The following is a 17,976-nucleotide window of genomic DNA, read 5'->3' on the forward strand; positions in this document are numbered from 1 at the left end:
CAGACACAAACGACAATACAGTCATTTGTGAGTGTCCTTGAGTTGAACTTCATCAGGAAATGAAGAAGTAGGCCTGCATGCTCCCCCAAGTCCCTCAGTCTCACCCAGTCAGGCTGTCACCTGCAAGGCACAGCAAACTCTTTACCCTCTGGATGGTCAGTCAGCCTGGGGCAACCACACAGGCCCATCCACATGGGTCCTTCAAAGGCACACACTGTAAACTGAGCGTCTGAGCTATTCCGCATAAAGCCACATAATTCAGATGCATTCTAAACACTGATCTACGCAAGTGTGGCACGTGCTTTTCTAAAGGCCTGTCCCTTTGGAGATGGGGGCTTCATTGGCAATTTCGTGGGGTGCCACGTGTTTATTATTTTTCTTGATGCTGTGATAAACACTTGACAAAAGCACCTTACAGAAAGGAGGGTTTCTTTTGGCTCACGGTTTGAGGGCACAGCTAGATCACCATGGTGACAGGACCAGGAAGCAGCAGGTCATATTGCATCTGCATGTAGGAAGCAGAGAAAGATGAAAACCCCCTGTCTTCTTTTTCATTCAGCCCAGGACCAGGGAATGGTGCCACTCACATCCAAAACGAATAAAAAAGGAAACACCCGCCTAAATACAAGACTCATGTTGCCATAGTGATTCTAAGACCTATCTAACTGACAATCGATATTATCCACATGGAAAGGTAGCTCACCTATGAGACATGAACGCTGTGGTTTGTACCAGCCATTCAAAAAAGGACAAAAAGTAAGTACTGTAGTTAAGCAGCTGACAATAGGTTCAAGGTCAGGTGTTAGATATATTTCTAGAAAGATCAAATAAAGTCTCTAGTAAGTGTGCACAGTTCTAGGCTCCAAGACCAGAAATCTGTACCACAAGTAAGCCAGAGACTTGAGTGTAAGCCCATTGAGAAGCATTGATGGTTATAAACCAGTGGCTATCCTTCTTAATGTAAGTATGCACATCCATGCAGCCATTTGCATGCACACACACACACACACACAGTACTGAGGATTAAGCCCATACATGCTAGGCAGGCATACGTTGCCTTGTTTTATTATATCTTATCGCATATTTTCTGTCTCTCTGGAACCAATATCGATACGATGAAATCTCAGGAGGGTTGGGGGAACTGGGCACATCTGTGTGCTGTTCTCAAACCCCAGTCTCAGCTTCCATCTGCATTTGGGCATTCTCACAGCCCTAAAGTTTGTTTTTTTTTTAAGCTCTCTGCTTTCAGTATTGTGGTTTTCATAAAAATGCTACTTGGTATTTAAGACAGTAGTAAAGTTTTAGGACTTCAACTGGAAAATAGCAAATAGAACTTATGTGGTGTCGTAGAGCCGAGTGATTGGCAGAGGCAGCCGGGATGCCTGGATGTTCTCTGTGGGGCTCTCAGCTCACATGAGGTACATAAGGTTCAATTAGTGATGTCTGGCAGAGGCACAAGTCAGGGACACGGTTAGAAAGATGTCACTTCCTTCCAGCTCCACTTCAAATCAAGAACCTGCAGAGGAGGAAGAGGTCTAGCTTGATTCACAAATGATACTCATGTCAAGTTTCCACTGAGGTTTGTGTTGAGAGCTTTTTCTCCTACTCTGGCTGTCTCCATACCTAAACTGAAGATGTGTTCTAGAATCTGCATGTTCCTGGTCCAAAGAAAGAAAGAAACCATCTGAAATAAGACCAGAAACTGTCAGAGAGAATGGACTCTTGGTAACCACTGAATTTCAATATAGATACAGGTGTCTTAAATGGTCAGCCTTCCCATATGTGTGTGAGTGCATGTGTGAGTGTATGTGTGTGTGTGTATGAGTGTGTGTGAGTGTATGTGTGTGAGAGTGTGTATATGTATGTGAGAGTATTGTAAGAGTGTATGTGAGTATATGAGTATGTGTGTGTAAGTCTGTGTATGAGTGTGTGTGTATGTGAGAGTGTATGTGTATGTGTATGTGCACCAGTGTGTGAGTGTATATGAGTGTGTGTGTGTATAAATGTATGTGTGTGTGAATGTGTGTGAGTGTATGTGTGTATGAGTGTGAGAGTGTGTGTGAGTATGTATGAGTGTGTATGCGGCTGTATAAGTATGTGTGTGAGTGTATGTGTGAGTGTGTGAGTGTATGCAAGTCTGTGTATGATTGTGTGTGTATGTGTGTGTACCAGTGTATGTGTGAGTGTATATGAGTGTGTATGTTTGAGTGTGAATGTGTACAAGTGTGTATTATGTGTGAGTGTATGTATGTATATGAGCATGTGTGAGTATAAAAAAGTGTATGAGTATATGTGTATATGTGTGTATATGTGAGTGTATGTGAGTATGTGTGAGTATGTGTGTGTGTGTGTGTGTGTTATCTTGAGAAGAGTTTTGCTGTGTATTCAAGGCTGACCTCAAATTCACAGAGTACTGGGATTATAAGCATATGCCACATGTCTAGACCTCTGTGTGTCTTTATTGCAGCCCTGTCAATCGTTTAGATCTAAATCAAACCCCACCTGCTTCCCAACAAAAAATCTGACATTTCTCTCCCTAGTGTAATTATTCCTTCAAACCATTGTAGACTTCATAAAAGCATCTTCACTGAATCCCTCTCTGTCCTGTTGCCTGGGTAGTTATGTGCCATCTCACTGTTGCCCTGGGCTTTGAGCCTTATCAAATAGGACAGGGCTGTGTTCACCACTACAGGGTCAGGGTAACAGGTCATTTCACAAGCAGTTCAATGGGTATCTCTTTGTTTTATAAAACTAAGAAAATAAGGTAAAGTGTTGCGATTTGGATACAACACACACACACACTGTGTATTTAAAGCTTGTGGTACTATTGGGAGATGGAAGAAACTACTGTACAAAATGGAGTCTGGTGAGATGCCTCCCAGTCTTGTCTCTAAGCAGCATATTGGGACCCTGGACCCCATCTTCCTCCCCCTCCCATCCCCCCTCTCCCTTTCAAGCTGCCATAGTTGAGATTCTCTGCTTTGTTGAACCTTCTCTGCCATGATGCCCTTCCTCGCCAGCTATAGACTGAAACCTCTGAAACTGGGAGTGAAGATAAATCATCCCTGTTTTTCACAGCAACAAAGTGATAACAATAATAATTAATCCTCACAAAATCCTCAAGGGAGGTATCAATACATGGTCTTTTATAATGCATGGAGTGAGGTTACAAAGATGTTAAGGGAGTCGATCAAGAAGCAAAGTTTTCAAGTGGAAAACTCAACATCTGAACTCAGATCTCTTGGTTTACCAAGCTGGTATCTTTCTACTATTCCAGGGTGCTGCTTTTTAAACTAGGTTTTGCCTGTTGGGGTCTAAGAGCTCATGTCAATACCTAGGGAGTCAAGGGGACTTCCAAGGGTCCTGTCTCTGTTCCACAAACTCACACAAGGGTTGGTGCTCTCCATGTCCACCATCGCCACTGCCGCCGCCACCGCCCACCACCACCACCACCCCTGGGGCCAAGTTTTCTGAGGGTTCCAACCTTAGGGTTGCTGTGACTGATCCCAAAGCAATCTCCTGTGCTCTAGGTTAAAGTGTAGTAACACTCAGAAGAAAGGGTCAGAGGGCATTCTCATGGGCACACCCTAAAGGGTTTTCATGTACAGAGGCAGAGAACAGAGAGATCTGTCCTGTGTGTGTTCTCTCGTTATGCAGTTCCCTGCTTAGGAAGATATGAGGACAAATGAGGTAATATACCTGAAGTGTTTTGAGAGCTTCCTAAGTGCAGCATAAACATCACAATGGAGCTGCTGATGCTGATAACATCAGCAGTGGTGATGGGGCTACGTCCTGAACCATAATTTAAGGGAACGTTCAAAATGAGAGAGCTCCGCCGAAGTCAATCCACTGAACTTTATTTAGAAGAGAAGCTGCTAATAAAAATGTTATGGGAATGTGAACTCTTGGGAAATAATGATGATTTTCTCCTATTAAAAGGCTCATCAGACCCACTTCCCAAGTACAGCTCAGTTATTTGTGGGCTCTTTGCCACTGGGTGCAACAAGGTCTCTGTTTAAGAAGAAGCAACGACGGCTGCCGTCCATGCACTGAAGCCCTGGGCTCTGAAGAGGTGAGAGACGTTAGCTTCCAGCCCTTCTGAAAGACACTCCCATCTCCTGAGTGCGCTAACATGGGTGAAGCGTTTTTCTGATTTTTTTTTCTTTCTTCTGCTCCTCTCCTCCACCATCAGCAGCTGCTGTGTAGCTTGAGTTCAGAGTCATTGATAATGAAACAGAAATGGATTGGGACTATATTCTCAGAGGTCAACAGAGTTCCTTTCCAGAGATAAGTTCACTCAAGTACGGGACCCAATCAGGAGCAAGTATGGAGTCCTCACTACAGCATGGTGCATGGTCTGACCCCGGGCTACTCCCCTTGCCCGGTGAAGGGATGGAGCAGAGACTAGGAGGAAACTCAGAAGAGGCACAGTAACTGGGAATTATTCCAAACACCACGGGAGCTTAGTTGAGAGACAGTGGGGCCTCATCCTGGCCCCTGCAGTAACTGATTATCACCATACCTGCTCTTAAGTGGACAGTAGGATCAAGGAGAATACTTGAATGTCATTTCAACATCAGAATTTTGAGAGGTTGAAAATGACTATATGTAAAGCTGGAGAGATGGCTAACTAACTGCTCCTCCAGAGGTCCTGGGTTCAAATCCCAGCAACCATGTGGTGGCTCACAACCATCTGTACTGGGAATCCAATGCCCTCTTCTGGTGTGTCTGAAGACAGTGACAGTGTACTCACATACATGAAATAAATAAATCTTAAAAAAAATAAAAAGAAGTCCAGGTGGTGGTGGCTCACGCCTGTAATCCCAACACTCTGGGAGGCAGAGGCAGGCAGATTTCTAAGTTCGAGGCCAGCCTGGTCTACAGAGTGAGATCCAGGACAGCCAGGACTATACAGAGAAACCCTGTCTCAAAAAAACCAAATCCAAAACAAAACAAAACAAAACGAAGAAGAAAAGAAGAAAAAGAAAAGAAAATGACCATGAACATTTCTCAAAAGACAACTATATCTGGAACTTGCTAATGCACCTTAATTTTGAATTCTTCCCTTGTCCTGCCCGTCCCACCCCCAAATATTACCATGAAGTTGTGAATTCCAATGACAGTGGAAGAATAAGGTAGGCTATAGATGAAAACTCACCATCTCTATCTTTCCTAAAGGATGCGATTTGCTACCACACCCTGTTTAACAAGGAGCAGACATGGTGTAAGTTAGGCTGCTCATAAACAACTGGGTGCCGCAGACACTGTAGTCAGTCACGGGATGAGCAGGACAGCTTTCTGCAGCCTTCTTACACAAGAGAGATGAAACCCTGACAGGTAACAGAAAGGGCTCCATCTATACTCTGGTGCCCTGAAGGTGCCATTTCATGATATCTGTAGAAAATGAGAATCTGCTTTGTGTTCTTCTGGATTCTGAGTTCCATAGTTGGTTCAGTACAAGAGCACTTCCCAATTTTACCGAGAAAGCTAAGAGATATCCATGCATCTTAATGCTTTTCCTGGTAGTAATTCAAACCAGTTTCTATTCAGGCGTCCATGTACCAGTCAGAAATTTGGTCTTCTCCTCTGCCAACTGGGTCAAAGTGCCACCAAGATCTCAGTCTTCCCTTTCCCTTTCCCCTTTGTGTCTGTGCATGAGTGATCAGCATGTCATAGCAGATAAGTGTTTCTTCTTGAATAAAGTGACATGCTCTCAAAGAGGAGGTTATGTAAGAACCACGGAGGCCAGCACCCAATTTATATTCAAAAACAGGATTTTGAACCATTTCTTAAAGCTTTTAGATGCAGCTTCCTGAGAGGTAATTTTCTATCCAGGTGACTGACAGCCCATTTGAATAAATTCTTAAGGGAAGAAGCAATAGTATCTGTGCAAGCTTATAATTTGTGTGTGTGTGGCCGGGGAGGCGGGGGGAGTTTAGAATTCTACAGCTCTACCCAGGCAGGCCCAAGGAATGACTCACTTCCCACACTTTTCATAAAAAAAAAAAAAAAAAAAAAAAAAAAAAAAAGTATGAAACAGAGTAGATCAAAAAAAAAAAAAGAAATAGAGAGCAAATAAAATCAATTTATGAGATAGCTGTGCTTCATCTAGAAATAGCATTTAGTCGATGGAGCTCAAATGCTGCTACTTTATCCTCCCACCTCTCCTCACACACACACACACACACACACACATAAATATACTGTGCAGTACTGTAAGTCGTAAGGGTCAGCTATGACACTCCTTCCCTCCCATGTGGTCTTTCAACCTTAGGGTGGGAGTGGTTGTGATATTTTTCTTAGGAAAAAATATCAAGGAGTCACCAAGTCAACAGGAAAAGGGGTGGGTTCCAAAGGAAGGCATCCATTCTTCCATCCACGGTGACCTCCAAGCCTGCTAAGGTCTGGCTACCAACCTAATAGTATAGATAATCCATCTATCTCCTGGAGATGGGCAGAATAAATCGCAGCATGAGAAACCGCCAACTGCTACCGTGTCATTGGTAAATGGAGAGGCAGAGGCAGGATCGTGCCCAATCACTAAAACCTCAGGATAGAACTGGGTCCTCAATGTCCCCACTTGTCACAGTCCCCAAATTCCCACACAGGAGCCCTACCACCACCACCACCAGAACTCTCCAGGCATAGATGCCTCCTACCCAGCCTGGCTTGGATTGAGTTTGTAAGAAGCAGGTCTGGTTTAGCCCTCTGTGGGAAGGCGGGTAGTACTTTTAATCCATGGTCAGGGGTCTCCAGCCACCTGGAATCCCTGGCTGCCTTACACAGAGACCCCCACCCCACCCCCACCCCTGTAATAGCCCTGTCCTCCCTACCTCGTGTCTGGGTAAAGTCCTCTGCTCAGCGTGCGTGTAACTCAGAGCCATATGACACTGAAATGCTAAGTGAGGAGCAATTAACTTTTGCTTCTGAAAACCCACTTTAGCTTTCCATAACTCTTTGGGGGCTATTTCAGCTAAGCCAAACCTCCCGCACATTCTCCCTCAGCAATAAATTACCTTCCCGGCTTTAATTAGCTGCCGGAGCGCAAAGCAGGGCTGGGTGCTGATGTGGCAGCTTTCCTCACAGGTCCCATTCTGTCAGACTCCAGGAGAATGTCAGCTCCGGGAGCTGCCCGTGCCTGAATGGAAACACCCTGGACCCTCACCTGCCCACAGGTGTGAGCGGGAAGCCCAAAGCCTAAGTGAATGAGGGCTAATTTGTAATGGCAATGAAGTTCATTGGGAGGGTCTTGGGCTCACACTGCAGAACTCCTCCTGACTTGTGTCCCATCCTGTGTATATTAGCCCCAGGTAGAGACAGTCTTTACATCCTCTATGCTTCTAGAACTTAGCATACAAACTTCCCAGGAAATTATGCTATACAGTCGTGAGCTAAGCCTGGGTAAATCTCTTAAGGATGTGATTTTAAACATGATCTGCAGGGCCAAAATGATAATAGCTGGGAAAGAAGTGAAAAGGTATTCAGAATCCTTAGCGTTACTTCTAAAGCCCAGTTTAGAACTGGAGTCGCATCCTCTAACTAGGGTATGACTCTCAGTTAGCCCTCCTCCCTGTGAGAAAGTGAGCCTGTCTCCCGCCGCTGCTGTCTGGACTGCTGTGCCTGTGGGTGCTTCTGCGCGCAGAGGAGAAAAGGCAGCTCAAACCTAGAGTTCTGAGCATCCTTCCTTCTTGGTGGAGTCTGAACTGACCCCCGGGGGAGACAGTTTCCACGGTTCCTGCCGGACAGTCACCCACCTAATTCATCCCGTCCAGCTGGAAAGAGGGTCCGCTTCTCACCAGGGAGGATCTGGTGAAAAGGGCTAGAACCTGGCTCCCCTCTGCGAGGGTCATCTGTGTAATTTCTGAGGGTCCCAGCTTACACCTCTGTCAGTAACACCCACCCCTTTCCCCAAAGCCCAACTGAGGTCTGCTCTCCACCTCCTTTCTTTGTTGAGATTTCTTAAAAAAAAATAAAAAATAAAAAAAGTCCTACAGCCTGGCTTTGCTTGTGGCTCTTAGGCAGGTGACAGGCCTATGGGTCCGCACAGCCCTCTCTCTGATTAAAGCCGGGAGAGCATCACACAGGGCACTGAGCCCGAGCAAATCTCCTCGTGATTTCCCCTGCGCCTCCCCAATTAACAGGCAGCCTGTCAGCTCAGGCTGGGCGGTGGCAGCAGCGGTGGTGCGCGGGAGGTGGAGGCCAGCAGGCAGGTACCCGCTGTCACAGCCGCCAGACAGCATCCCACCCTGCCTGCAGGCGCCGCCCCCGCTGTCTGAGTCCTTCCCTAGCCTGTCACACACCCCACACCCACTGTGAGAAGTGAGCAATTCCCTCAGCCCAGGCTTCTCCCTGTAGCCCTGGGGGTGGCCTGGTGCCAAAGGGGGACTCCGAATCTACGCTTCAGCCCATCTCTCTTCACCGAAGCATTTTCCAAAATGATCTAAAGCAGAGGAACCAACCCAGAGACCCACAAGATCTCCCAAAACAAGGACCTGATTTGATACAAGGACAAGAAGTCTAGTCACAGGCATGGCCTGCTCCTCACTCAAGTTCCCCGGGTTGAGCTCCGGGGATTAAGATCTGGGGAAGGCTGGACCCACGGTAGCAACGTTGATTCTTTTGTTTCTATCTACTCAACGATCTGAGTGACAAATCCTAGCCCTGGGGCTTCTCTTCAACAGGACTCCACCTTAATAAATAAAATAAAATAAAATAAAATAAAATAAAACAAAATAAAACAAAACAAAACAAAATAAAATAAAATAAAACAAAATAAAATAAAACAAAACAAAGAGTTCCCTTGCCTTTCTGAAATGATCTCAAGACCTCTCATGGCTGGAGAAAAATAATGCTTTCTTTGGAAAGATCGCCTGCCATGAGTTCCCCAAACTTCGTGATGCTTTCTCCACAGACAATTATGGGGCGCTGCCTTTCCAAGTGGGTTGGCATGCTGGCCCTGCCCCTGAGCTGACGGGCAATCCTCACAGGAGCCAGTGTTGTCCTGGAACCTTTAGGAAAGGCCTCTTGATCTATGGCTCACAACTGTCTAGAAAGAAATCCACTCTCCCAGGCACATGCGTGCACATATGACCATATGGAGACAAAGCAGGGCTGGAGCGTGTGTGCCCATCCTAAAAATGGGGAAACCGCCTGGGATTTGTCTGTGTCAGGAGAGGAGCGACCGTGAAGCGTACAGGCAGGAGAATGAGGAACAAGGCTGGGCTCAATAACTCCCAAAATGAAGGAACCACCCTTGCTGGTCTGTCTACTCCTGATGATGACCCCAGCAGACATTCAGTTAAACATCTGCTAAGTGCAGCACAATCTTCTAGACTCTTCTACAATGGATACGATGTGTTCCTCATACCCTAAGTTAGCCAGCAGATTGGCTATCATCACCTCGATAGATTGAAGCATAAGGAAATACGGAGGCAAAGGAAAAAAATGGAGATGCTAAGATAGGCAAACGTTGCAGGAGCACACCGGAAGGAAGCAAACGGCCTCTCAATCCCAGGCACCCAGGCAAGTACAACAAGGTTCTAAGAGCTCTGGAGAAACATCGTGGTTCAAAATTTGTAAAACTTGTGCTGGACGAAAGGAAGAGAGAGAGAGAGAGAGAAAGAGAGAGAGAGAGAGAGAGAGAGAGATGGTGTGTCCCACGTTGGTGCATCTGAGACAGATCTTTCAACCAAGTAAATGTCTATCCACCCAAAGCAGCACCATCCTCCCTCTGAAGAATGCAAAGTCATGGATGTGTTGATAGACTGACTATTAGCTTATCAAGGCAAGGAAGGCTCTATATCGAAATCATTTGTTATGATCCAACTTGCCCTTACACTGTGTCAAGACTCAGGAAATGCTCAGAAGGGTGGAGAACCTATATTTGAATGTCTTTTACCTCTGGGTTCAAAACTCAGTCAATACTTTAAACGTGTTGAGACCAAACATTCAAGCCACAGGGATCTTCATTCCTCACAGTAGGCCTAAACAAAGGCCTGGCTAGTAAATTTGCTACCTTCTCTCTAAGATGTGTGTGTGCCTGGGCATGCATGACATACCTGGAGGCCTAGGTCCCTGTAGGATGGAGTTGAGTGAAGAGTCAAATGTCCCAGGCCAAGTTGAAGGACAGAATAATCAACCTCATTCCTCTCAAACGTCCAAGGCCTGGATAAAGGCCAGCGGCCTAGGAGTGCAACCTAGGTCTTCACTTTAGTCTCGAAGTCAATGCACTGTGGACACAGGACTTAAATAGCAGGCTCCTCTTCCACCACAGTCTCAAGGCCAGCAGTCCTGACTCCAGAGAGAGCTTGAGTTGGAAGATATAGTTCAAAAGTCAGAACTATTAGGGATTCTAACACTTTGAAACCAGAAGTACAATTAAATGACTTCTCTTATATGTCGTCCTAGTCCTGACGTTTTGTCACAGCAACAGAAAAGAAACTAAGATAGAAGTAGGTGCCAGGGAGTGAGCTGTTGCTATGACGACAGTCCCGACCATGTGGATTTTTTTGGAGGAATGTGGAAGACTGTGGGACTCTAGGCTAGGAAAGTGGATGAAGGCCGTATGCAGGGCTTAGTGGCCATCATCGTAGGAGCTTGGAAGACAATGATGCTGGGAGCAATGTGGACCCTGGAGGCCCAGCTCAAGGTCTCAGAAGGAAGCAACATCAGCAACCGGACTTGAAACCAGTCCTGTGATATTTTTTCGTAAAAAAATTCAGCTTGCTGCCCTCATGCTAAGTATTTCTAGAGTCTAAATTGAAAATCAATTGACCAATTTCTTTGGTGAAGGAGATATTAAGACAGCCTAATATTGAATCTGTTGTGTGGTTATTAGTGATTACTATTTTTTTAATTCTTCTCGCATACATTACACCCCAACTGGAGTTTCTGCTCCCTCCATTCCTCCAAACTCCCACCACTGTTTCCCACTCTACCCCAAATCCACTCCTCTTCCATTTCCCTTCAGAAAAGAATGAGCCTTCCAAGGGTGTCAATGGAATACATCATAAGTTACAATAAGGCTAAGCACAACTCCCCCTATCGATGCTAGACAAGGCAACCCAGTAGGAGAGAAAGGGCCTCGAAAGCAGGTAAAAGACTTAGAAAAGCCCACTATTTCCACTGCTGGGAGTCTCAGAGGAAGATCAAACTACACAGCCATAAAATATAAGCAGAGAACCTAGTTCAGACCCATGCAGGCTCCTCTATTTTATAGTCGCTTCTGTCTCTGTGAGCACTTGTGAACAACACTGCTTAGTTGATTCTGTGGGTCATGTTCTCATGGTGTTCTCAACCCCTCTGGCTTCTACAATCACTCCTTCCCCTCTTCTGCAGGGTACCTTGGGGTATGCCCAATGAACATTCGGCTCTGGGTCTCTGCATCTGCTCCATCAGTTGCTGGACAAAGCCTCTGTGATGATGGTTTGGCTAGGCACCAATCTAGGTACTGACATAAAAGCAGCCATGTTGATCAATGGGACTGAATTAAAGATCCAGACATAAATCCACACACCCACAGACACCTGTTTTTTTATATATATATAAAGAAGCCAGAAATATACAATGGAAAAAAAAAGAAAGCACCCTAAAACAAATAGTGCTGCTTTAACTGGATGTCTATACGTAGAAGAGTGCAAATAGATCAGTATCTCTCATCATGCACAAAACTCAAGTCCAAGTGAACCAAAGACTTCAACATAAAACCAGACACTCTGAACTTGACAGAAGAGAAAGTGGGAAGTAGCCTTGAATGCACTGGCAGAGGAGAAAATTTCCTGAACAGGACATGGTAGTAGTGCAGGCGCTCGGATCAACAACTGATAAATAGCGAGTACTCTTAGGAAGGTCTACAGTGAAAAAGAGTGAGCGGGGCGAAAAAGAAAGACAGACTATGCAGTTTGAACAGAAAAGGAGCACCAGGAAATTTAGCATCAGAGGCATAGCTGGTTCTGAAAGAGATAAGGAGATTAAACGGACCTGACCCACTTCAAGGAGGCCTTGCCCTCGGGGCAGGACCTCGCCAGCTAAGCTTCTGTCTTGTGAGAGGGAAAATCCTAAAAGGTCTTGCTCTTCTGAAATGACAACATTTGAAAGCTGCTGCAAACGTAATTCAAGGGAGTCAGGTGCCACCCCCAGTAGGTAGCCAAGCTTCCCAGTGTTGGTCACGTGGTTCTGGCTCTAATGCCCTGCAAGATTCATAGGTAAAAGGGCTATGGAATATTCCTCTGTGGTTGGCAACCTCCAAGGCCAGCCTGTCGGCAGAGCCGTCCCCATACACAGGCCCTGAGAGACAATCTTATGAATCTATACAAGGGAAGCCTGAATGGCACTGAAGAACCTAAAATGATGAAGCTATCACAGCCATGGGTTATCTGCCAAGGAGAGTTGCACAGAATGAAATGAGCCAGAGAGGGAGGAGGGGGAGAGAGGGGGGGGGAGAGGGGTGCTTCAGATCGCAAAGTTGGAAGGCAAGAGTCATCGAAGCCCTCTGACATCACACAGAGCTACAGGATTTGGCTTTCCCCATGAGATTTAAATCTTGCTTTGGTCCAGTATTTCCTACTATGCCCACTTCCATCCCTTTTGAAATGTTAATGTATATGGTGTCTTTGCAGGTTGAAAGTATGCGATATACCTTTTGTTTTACAGGCAGTTACCACGAAGAGATCACCTTGAATCTTAGAAGAGACTTTTGACTTTTAAGCTGTGCTAAGACTATGAAAGACTATGGGGACATTTAAAGTTGAATTAAATACATTTTGCACTATGATATGGCCATCAGCCAATGGGGACCAGAAATAGAATGCAGTGATTTGGATGAGAATGTGTTGTGGATAGCCCTGGGCTTGTATTTTGGTGCTGATTCCACTCCTCAGAGGGGCTGCAGGATGAGGAGTTGCCTTGTGAACTTTCTCCCCACCTTAACTTTTCAAATAAAGGCTTGAGCCAATGATTGGGTAGGAGGAAGTGGGAGGAGCGGAGAGTCTAGGGGAGGAGCGACGGGGTGGGGGGGGAGGAGAATGGGAAGGAGTGTTCAGGAGAAACGAGAGGATCAGAGGGAGAGAAGCTTGTGGCCTGGAGAAACCACAAGTTATAATCGTTTTGTTAACTGATTGAGTTGAGCTTTCTTTTACCGGGGAACTGGGTTGGAAACAAAGTAGCAACAAGAATGGCCCCTTAGGCTTGTATGTTTGAACACTTGGTTCCTAGTCAGTGGAACTCTTTGAGAAGGATTATGAGGTTTTTGGCCTTGTTAGAGGAGGTGTGTCACTGCGGTTAGGCTTTGAGATTTTAAAAGACTTATGCCATGTCCAATATTCCCTCTCTATGTTTCCTGCTTTCTATTCAAGAAATAACTCCCAGCTATTCCTGTCACTATGCTATTGCTCCTCCATCATGGATTCTAACCCTCTGAAACTGTAAGCTCAACCAAATACTCTTTTCTAGGGCTGGAGAGATGGCTTAGCGGTTAAGAGCACTGACCGCTCTTCTGAAGGTCCTGAGTTCAAATCCCAGCAACCACATGGTGGCTCACAACCATTCATAACAAGTTCTGACTCCCTCTTCTGGAGTGTCTGAAGACAGCTACAGTGTACTTACATATAATAAATAAATCTTTAAAAAAAATACTTTCTTTTATACATTGCCTTTACCATGATGTTTTGTCACAGCAACAGGGAAGAAGCTAAGACACTTCCTATAGCTGTTGAGAACGTCTTGGTTATGATTTGACTTCCATGCATTCCTGTCTCTTGCTCTAGGATTCAGGCTGAATTATAGACAGACAGGCTATGTAGCACACAAGGGTGCTCAAGGAACATATACTGAACAATATTAATGACATAGATTGGATAAAATGAGCTCGGGCAAATAGAAAGTATGGCATATGTAGCACAGTGTGTAGAATATAATATATATAACACAGTGTATAGCATACATATAACATGCTTATAGAACAGCTTCTTAAACTGTGGGTCATGACTCTACATGGGAGTCTTACAAATGAATGTAGAGGTCATGCAACATTTAGCCACAGTAAAAGGTTTCTGAGTGCACAGTGACCAGAGGTTAATTTAAATCAAGCATGTAATGAAATCTGGCATGCTCACCCATGCTTCATTGTGCATTTCACTACAGCCTCAGCTTAGGATGAATTCTTGCTTCTTATGATTTCTCTCACTGATGCATCAATGTCTGACTTGTTTTGTAGCATCCTTAGGATGAAGTAGGGGAAGATAAAACTGAAGTCAGCAGGATGGGGAGGCTGAGGCAGTCACACAGGCTGTGTTTTGTCATTGCTCAACGAGAGACAAGAGACACCAAGGTGATTGGAAGAAAGGTCCCTCAAAACACCACATCCAGGAAGGCAGAACTTCTATGTGAAGCCACAAGCCCTACCCTGCCCTTCATGGACAAGGCCTGAATCTCAAATGTTATCTAGCGTCCTCTCCCAACTGCACAGGCAATTTGTTTATTTTTTTTATTTATTTAAAAATATTTTCTATACAATATATCTAATCACACTTTTCCTTCCCTTGACTCCTCCCAGATCCTTCTCACCTCCCCACCCATCCAATTCTATATCCTTTCTCGCTTTCTCTCTTTAAAAGAAAAAGAAAACAAGAAACATATACAGAGCAAAAACAAAAACAAAATAATCCCAGAAACCAAAACATACAAGCAAAATACTAATAAGAGTCAAGAAGAAGAGGAGGAGGAGGAGAAAGAGAAGGAGGGGAGGGGCAAGGGGAAGGGGAAGAGGAAGGGGGAAGGAAGAGGGAAAAGAAGAGGAGGAGAAGAAGAGGAGGAACAAGAAGAAAAAGAAGAAGAGGAAGAAGAGAAGAGGAAGAAGAGGAGACGGAGGAGGAGGAGAAGGAGGAGGAGGAGAAGGAGGAAAAAGAAGAGGAAAAAGAGAAAGAAGAAGAAGAAGAGGAAGAGAAAGAAGAGAGGAGAAGGTGGAAGTTGTAGAGGATAAGGGAGGAAGGGAAGGGGAAGTCTACAAAAATACCATTGAGTTCTTTTGTGTTGACCAAATATTGCTGGGAATGGGGTCTACCCTGAAGTATGGTTGATATACCCAGTGAGACTCCATTGGAGAAAATTAATGTTTCTTTTGTCAGCAGATATCAATTGCAGATAGTTTCTTGGGTTAGGTATCTACTGCCCCATCCAAGCACTGGGACCCTATCTAGCTTAAATCTGTGCATGTTGCCATGGGGTTGACCATTTGGTACTGGGTAACCAAATGGTGTATTCTTTCATGGATAGACTACTTATCTCACTCCTTGGTTGCCTGTAGCTCTTGTCTAGGGGGTGAGGACTCATCTGTTTTCCCTAGTCCAGGTTAGCATGTCTATTGGTTTTGTCCTTGTTCAAGTCATGTTTAGACAACTGAGGTGTGGAATACCAATGGCTTGTCTGATTTTTGTAGAGGCAGAATAAAATTCATTAATAGTCTCTAATTCCTACCAGTGTGGAGTCTAGCATCTAGAATGAGGTATGGTCCCTAGATGCTTGGGTGGGAGTGAGGGTTTTAACTGGGTGTCTGAGTCAGGGTTTTTATTCCTGTACAAACATCATGACCAAGAAGCAAGTTGGGGAGGATAGGGTTACACTTCTGTGTTGCTGTTCATCATCAAAGGAAGTCAGGACTGGAACTCAAGCAGGTCAGGAAGCAGGGGCTGATGCAGAGGCCATGGAGGGATCTTACTTACTGGCTTGCTTCCCCTGGCTTGCTCAGTATGCTTTCTTATAGAACATAGGACTACAAGCCCAGGGATGGCACCACCCACAATGGGTCCTCCCACCCTTGATTGCACAAGGTACCATTTAGAATACATGCAGATTAAAAAAAAAATATGTGTCCGTCTCTTTTCCTATTTAAAGTTTCAGAAAGAAGCCTAATGATAGGAGTTGGTAAAGAGGAAGTGAGAAAAATATTTTTTGGGGAATCACTTTTAGAAACAAAGCAGCAAGTGACTCCTAATTACATTCTACTATACCCTAAATCAGTGTCTCATTCAGTCATCATCAGAGAGCTTCTTGTAGTAGGTGGGAATCTGACACAGAGACCCACAACTGGACAATGAACAGAGCAAGAGATCTGGACCACTTGGTCCCAAATTAGATTTCTCCACCAAATCCCTCTCCTCAAGAGGCAGGGATTTAGGCAGAAAAAAAAAAAAGAAGTGGAAAGATTGTTTGATCCAGAGGTAATGGATGACGCCAAGGAAACAGTGTCTTGCAGGCACATCTGGACTGATGCACATCTGAACCCACAGAGACTGTTGGTGAGTTACCCCTGCTCTTTAAGTAACATAGCACCCATGTTCCTGTAAGTAACCCCAGTAGACTCCTCAGTTCCCCCAAAGAGGCCTTCCAGGGAAACTTTTCTTTCCTCTACTGATACCCTGTCTGGGATGAATTGGTGTTTTTGTGTGTCTTTTAAAACAGAGTTTCTTAATAACCAGGCACTGGGGAAAGGGTTTAACAAGTATTTATTGGGTTTATGAATCTATTCTACATGAGACGCCTCCACAAAGAAATAATGTCCCTAGCCCCTAAGTCAGCAAAGGGTTGAGATGGACTGAAATGCCTCCCTCCAGAATGCAATAGAATCACCCTGAGCAATGTGGAGAGTCAAACCACAATAATAATTGAATAAAATGTCAGGAGCAATTTCCGCAGCATTTACTGGACACCTGAGAAAATCCTGTTGAGATTGTGTAAATGAAGACAACCTTTTTTTTTTAAAAGAGCAATGTGGCAGTATTGATCAAAATTGTAAATGCAAAGACTGTGTGCCACAAGTCTCATTTACGTAAATTTATCCAACTATATGAGAATGCTCTGTAGAGCACTGTTTATAGGAGAAAAAGATGAAACCCACCCAAGTGTCCATCGACAGAGAACAAGTTAAATCAACTGGTTCATCCTGAGTATTATCACTGTCACATGTTAAGAAGAATGAACTAGGACTGTAGGTTCTTACATGAATACAGGACCATAAATGATTCCTCAACAAAAATAAAGTTACAATAGCATGGTATAGGATGAGCCTGTCTGTATTTACAAGCCTTTTTTTTAATTTAACACACATAGCATATCCACAATGGAAAAGTCTAGAAGACACGCATATATTAACAATAGCTGCTGCTAATGGGGAAGTACAGAACAGAAGTGGAGGCTTTGGAATATCCGGGTGCCTCTTATAGTCCATGTTAAGTGCAGATATTTTGTAGTATTAATGCAGGCCATTGCATGCATTGTCTTTTTTATCACTGTGACAAATACTGAGATATTTAAAAGGAAAACAATGCATATTTTGCCTTTGAGTTTTGAAAGTTTTAAGTCTATGATTGGCTGGACTTGGGGCAAGAAGGGGCATCACAGCAAAGAGGGTATGACAGAGTAGAGACCTTCACCTCAGGGCAGTGTGAAGAAGGGAGAGACAGAGAGGGGCTAAGAGAAGATATGGATTCCATGGCCATACTCACTATAATCCACTTCCTCTCTCCAGTGCCTACCTCCCAGTGTTTCTACCACTTTCCAATAATCCCATCAAATTATTAACCTGTCCACAAATGAATGGACTGATTTGTTCAAAACCTTCACGATTTGTTCAAAACCTTTATCAGTGAAGGATTGCCAAGTTTTTCTTTTGGTTTTTGTTTGTTTGTGAAGACTTGGGCTCCATGCATTCTACCAGAGCTGAGGCCCCTGAAAATAGTCCACTGTGACCTTCCAATCCAAATCTGTCTCCTGACCCTGGTACACATTGCAGCCATCTTTTAGAGACTAGATTGCCAATACCTGCTGACTCCTGAGTTTTTAATCTTAGCCATTCTGACTGGTGTGAGGTGAAATGTCAGGGTTGTTTAGATTTGCATTTCCCTAATGACTAATGATGTTGAACATTTCTTAAGGTGCTTCTCAGCCATCTGAAGTTCTTCAGGTGAAACTTCTTTGTATAGC

This window comes from Apodemus sylvaticus, chromosome 18, assembly GCF_947179515.1.
Source record: "Apodemus sylvaticus chromosome 18, mApoSyl1.1, whole genome shotgun sequence".
Lineage (NCBI taxonomy): Eukaryota > Metazoa > Chordata > Mammalia > Rodentia > Muridae > Apodemus > Apodemus sylvaticus.